The sequence below is a fragment of the Onthophagus taurus genome, chromosome 5 (assembly GCF_036711975.1).
Source record: "Onthophagus taurus isolate NC chromosome 5, IU_Otau_3.0, whole genome shotgun sequence".
NCBI classification, from domain to species: Eukaryota; Metazoa; Arthropoda; class Insecta; order Coleoptera; family Scarabaeidae; genus Onthophagus; species Onthophagus taurus.
This window is the reverse complement of record NC_091970.1, coordinates 10,278,227-10,284,226: the sequence shown is the minus strand read 5'-3', so window position 1 is coordinate 10,284,226 and position 6,000 is coordinate 10,278,227. Positions and strand designations below refer to the sequence as shown.

The following is a 6,000-nucleotide window of genomic DNA, read 5'->3' as shown; positions in this document are numbered from 1 at the left end:
GATTTCCTCGATAATGCTTTTCGGCAAAAATGGATTGGTCGAGGTGGACCTATTCCATGGCCACCACGTAGTCCCGATCTTAACCCATTGGACTTTTTTTTATGGTTAATACAATCGACGAACTACGACATCGCATCATTGCCGCTACAGAGGACATACGTCCACGATTTCCACGATTATCGTTAAATTGGATTCGTCGTGCGCAGTTGTGCGTCGAAATGCAAGGACAGCACTTTGAACATATGTTATAAAGAGATTATTATTATTATTATGTTATTTTCTTGTTTTAGAGATTTTGTAATTTTGCATTTAAAACATTATTATTATCCGTTTCATAAATTAACATCTATTATTTCTTTTCATAAATTACGTATTAAAACTAAACAATTGAATTGTCTACTTTGACAGCTCCTTCAAAAATGAGGATGGCGTTGACAAGTATTTTAATTGTTCTTTAGTGAATATCAGCGGTTCTCAAAAGTTGACGCTAACTTATTTAAAAAATTAACATGCGATATCTATGTAACTATTAAGATTTTAACAAAACATTATTAAGAAAATCTCTTCAGTTTGACCTCAAGTACCTACCCATTCAGTCTCCTCCGTATGTTATAAATCACCCTGTATATAAACCTTGATTGTTCCCTGGCCAGATCCATGGAACTGGATGTATGTGATGATGATGTAGAAGAATTATTGGAAGAACATAATCAGGAACTGACCACTGAGGAGTTACAGGAAATGGAAAACGATGAATATCAGACTAGGACTCTCTTCTGACTCAGATGAAGAAGAGGTTACTTCAACATTAATCAAAGAAATCCTTACAAAATGGATGGACGAGAAAAATTTGCAGAAAAATACCACCCTAATCATGTTCAAACAAGTAACAGCATCGCTTGGAAAGACCAGACAATATCACATTTTAGAGAAATTCTAAAAAAAGGAGAATCACAATGTTCTTTGGATTAATATCAGATTTTTAATAAAACTTGCTGATCCTAGTGTAAAGTGAAAGAAGATAGAAAAGTAGCAAAAACCCAGAATGAGGTTCTTCTTCTTTAGAATAGAAATTTTTTTTATATTTATACAGGGTCCGGCAGTGATAAGGAAAGATTTAAAGTAGGGTTTGCAGCACGCCGCGAAATTATGTGGAAGAAAGTAGCCAACTTGCCCAGACCTGCATAATTTGTCATTTAGTTTACAATGGAGCGTTGGACCTACGCAGTTAAAGCCTATTTTCAAAACGGTGAGATTTCGTCAAATCATCGGTCCATATTTTCTTGAAAATGAGGCTGAAAATGCCGTTACAGTCAATTCTGTACGATACGTTGCAATGATTCAGAATTATCTCACACCACAACTTGAAGGCCTTCCAGGGAATGAAGACACACTTTTTCAACAAGACGAGGCAACAAGTCACACTACAAGAATTTCAATGAATGCTGTAATTGAAGGGTACAGGGGAAAAACATACTAAGTCACAAAAGTCAAGTTGCGAGATAATTGAAGTTTAAAGTTCAAAATTCTATAACTTTTTAAATATAGATAATGCTATTAATTAGTTTGAATAAGAAAGTATAACAGATTAGCCTTAATAAATACCCTTAGTATCATTTTTTTTTGAAATTTCAAATTTGTAGAAAATTCAATGTTGACAATTTTTAGCAATCATTTTTATGTGAAGTCTATTACTAATTATGACCCAAAGCAAAAAATATGTGTTTTTTTTTAATTATATTTTTAACGAAAGAACTAAAGTTAACATAGAGATTACATATAGTACATTTTAATCAGTATAGCGTCTTGTTTTTTGATATGGAGATCTTGATATCTAATTAGCAATTATTCAAGGTTATTATAAAATAACTTACCTCTAGAAATACATCCTCGCCATCTTCATCGTTATCTTGGTCAACGATTTTGAGATTTTGGTAGAACAGTTTAGCTTCGGGTCCGCAGAAGCGACTTAAAAACATTATGTTATCGAATTTCTTTTTTGGAATCGGAATTAAAGTAGTTTTGGTTCCTCTGCTTCTCGGTTTCTGTTCTGTTCAACACTCGTCTTCTTCTTCTTCTTGTCCAGTATAATGTGAGATTCCCAGCTCCCAGAATAAGATTCCCGTAACTGTACTGTCCGTGGATGTTGTTTTTCAAAGAGAATCTCAATAATGGGTCTGGTCTGAAAAGAAGCTTTTTTTTGTAGGACGTGGTCAAAACGTATTTACTCCAATGTTTAAAGAGGCTCCTATCGCATTCGATTACTCTAAATGGGGAAGGTTTTGAGCGTGATGTTCGTACATGTTCATTCCACTCTGAAGGCTGCTCAATTCTAACTTTTGTGTTGATAAGGCCCATATTTTTGTCACACTCCATGTAACTACACTGTTGGACATAATTCACGAGCACACCTTATATAATCTGAACGCGTGAAGGTAAATCCATGATATTTGCGGAGCACAAAGGTTTACTGTAGACGAGTTTATTCAGCGAGTTTCGAGTTGTTCCGTCGCGGCATTGTTGACTGAGCCGCTCTTCCAAGTGGAACATTCCGTCGCTATGGAGACAGAAGTGGATGGAAAATACCGGTCGTTTTTGGTGTGGTGCGAGGAACCACATTGTTATCGTACTCTGTGCGCAATGGATGGGCGATCGCGTTACTTAAGCGAGTTTGAGCGAGGAATGTTTGAGGGTATACACATTGAGGGTGTATCGTTCTGTGAAATTGCGTGTCGTCTCGACCGGTCGTTGTCGGCAGTGCAACGGGCATGGCGAGAATGGTCTGAGGTAGGACATAGCCCTGCGTGACCCCAGCACACGAGGATCGCACTCTTGTACTCAGCGCTTTAGCGTCGTGTGCGTCCTCCTCAAGGCAACTTGGAGCTGTTTGGCCACCGGCAGGGGAAGGCGCACTTACTACGCGAACTGTATGGCGGCGTTTGGTAGATAGTGGACAGCGCGCGCATCGTGCGATACAGCGGATTCCAGTAACACCCGAGCACCGCAGCATACGTCATCAGTGGGTCGACGCTAGGCATTAGTAGGTTGCCGAGTAGAGGGACATTTTGTTTTCCGACGAAGCAAGATTCGAATTGAGCACCGGTGATGCGCGAATTTTAGTTCGTCGGAGACGTGGTGATGTCTACTCGAGCAGTGCGTGCAAGAATGCCCTATCCATCGACAACCGAGCATTATGGTATGGGGTGCTATTACACATGGTGAACGTACACGTCTGCTGCGTGTATAGCAGACCATGACGGGTCAACGATACGTAGATGAGGTGCTACGGTCCGTTGTGCTTCCCTACGTTCGGCGGCGCCCAGGTCTGCTATCGGGCGTATTGTACAGACCTTTGTGGAAGAGCACCGTATACGAATGTTTCCTAGGCCGGCTCGTTTTCCGCATCTGAATCCAATCGAACATGTTTGGGACATGACTGGTCGGAGACTTCTACGTTATCCGGCTTCCTCGGCTAACGTTGAGGAGCTATGGAGGCGAGTTGAGGTGGCATGGTTGGCCATCCCTCTTGCTACAATACAGCGACTTATAGACTCCATGCCACGTCGTGTAGCGATGGTACGCGAAGCTCACGGGGGATACTCTCGCTATTGATGTTTCTCCTCCCAGCAGAGTTGTGCCGCTCTCCTTGTGAGAATAAGTTACACTACTTTAGTACTACTTCCATACCAAATTTTATTGCGCTAGACACACGCGTTCAGATTATACAGGGTGTGCTCGTGAATTATTTCCAACAGTGTATTGGAAACGTAACTTGAACTGTATCGAAACGATCTAGGTCATGAACAAGGTGATGAAGAGATCTGAATAGCGTATAATTTTTATTTTGCCCGGCACAACTGTCGCAAAATATATCAAGGTGTCTTACTTCAGGTGGCAAAATGTTTTTGCAAACGTGGTAAAGCATATAGGCCACATCATCTGCTCCCTTTTTTGCAATGGTCTGATCATATGTGAAAAAGTAAGATTCGGCGGTAGAAAGAACATGGATATTGAACATATAAAATGACAACTGACGTTTATAATATACGTCATTTGTTGAAATATTAGGCACCGGCAGATTCTTCATAAAATCCATGTAGATGGATTCATAAGAGGCAGATTTTCTTGCTTTTTTCTTTGCTAATCTTTTCCTCTTATAAAACATTTTAGCTTTTCTCAAATGTAACTCGTTAAGTATTCCGTATATCCTTTTTTTTGCGATGCACTCTTCTGGTGTACAATTTTCTTTTTCTTTTTGAAGGCATGACACCTTAGCCTGGAATTCGTCGCAGTTCAAGCAGGTGTCTGTTCTTGGATACCCAAATGAAATATTATATTGGGTTGTTACGGTTTTATTAGAATTTAGATTTGTTTTCCTTGTTTACATATTTGTGGGGTTATGTTTGTTTGTTTTTCATATCAATTCATCCTTTTGTTGGTAAGAGGGCGTTGTTGCCAGAATAAATAGTAATTTTTATTTGATTTGGGATGAGTTGGTATGAATAACTTGTGTTTTCGTATAAAAATGTGTTCCTTCTTCGTCTCTTCCTCTGTTTGTGAGTAACCTTGGTGGTGTCCAGTAAAAGATCGGATTGCTTGTGGATTATCGAAAAGCGTGCTGATTCTGAGAAGTGAACGGCGTGAAGACCGAAACTCAATTATCTCAATTGGGGCTTCTCATCCGAAGTATCGGGATCCAACGTTTTTTTTGTGACAAAAGTGAGAATACAAAGTAAAAAGTATTTTCAAGCGGAATCTCTTTTTTTTCCGGATTATTTTTCCGACAAGCCATAGCGATCTTCTTTTTTAACACCCTTGAACACAGGCTTCCCGGAGTGGAGGTAATGTTGTGATGTTATTGTTAATGTTTGTCTAATGTGTTTTATTTCCGTCTAGGCCTTTTTTTTTCTATCCCTTTTTTTTTGTATCAACTAAAAAACAATATTACCAACAATCCCGTCTGGCCGAAGAAAAAAAAAGTGAACCCTGAAGCCGGTTACGACGCGGACGCTTGGGAACGGGGGGCCAATTTGTGACGTCCACGTGTGGGGAGGTGAGGAAGAAACTACGAACCACTGTCTCTTTATTGGACCATCTATTTTATTAAGGTTTCGTTTATCAATTGTGAAACATTAATGGTACGTACCACATTTTTGTGTCGACCGTAATTTTATAATTTTTTGTTTACATTCATGAGATTTGTAAGGTTTAATAAAGGAGAGGGAACACATTTACTTCTATCATTTAACCTTCACCATCCACTGCGGGAGGGCGTCGGGTTGGCACCTAGCGTGGTCGTGGCAGGTCTCAGCGGTGAGTTTACGGCTAGTGTCCAATTGTGGACCAGGAATCTGCTTCCCCTGAGATTTGGGCTGACCGGGTTGAGTTCAGGAAAAAAGTGGTAGCAGGGTATTAACAATGTTTCTGTAACATTCGTATGACACGGGATTTTCTGGATTTATATCAGTGTACATATTGTGCAATTTTTTAATCGAAAGATCATCAGGTAAATATAAACGTTTGGAATCATGCAAGCTATAGTGTGATTTCCTACCTTTTAGAGACTGAATATGGCAATGAATCCTTTCTATTGTTTGGTCTGACAGTTTGTCAGTTGTTTACCCTGTTGTCGATTGGAGGATTTCCTGTTGTAATGAGTGAATGTTGGATAGTCCTTATGATCTGAGAAGTTGTCCCAAAAATTGAAAGAAATGCCTTCCTGCATATTGGAACCTCAATCGCACCTGTTTCACGTACCAATCTAACTTTGTAACAAAATGCATGTTACTGTCTGCTTCATTTTTTCGTGGTCTTCTACGTTTTATCTGATTAATTGAAATTAAGCTAGCTAAATAAGCACTTTGATTGTTCTCTTTCTTTAACGGACACTGTTTCAAAACATTTTAAACGCTTGCAGGAGCAACTGTCACCACACTCATGGCTAGCAACACGTAACCTCTTATTAGCAGAACGTAATCTTCCTGTAACTTTCCTTTTTTT

The 6,000-nt window shown here is 39.4% G+C and overlaps 1 long non-coding RNA gene across 1 annotated transcript; it reads left to right on the top strand.

Annotated features, from left to right (window-relative positions):
• The first annotated feature begins 2,840 nt into the window (after nt 1–2,840).
• Nucleotides 2,841–5,230, top strand: LOC139429865 (uncharacterized). Its single transcript, XR_011640449.1, has 2 exons — nt 2,841–4,841; nt 4,897–5,230. It is a non-coding gene; the product is annotated as an uncharacterized lncRNA (long non-coding RNA).
• Nucleotides 5,231–6,000: the final 770 nt, after the last annotated feature.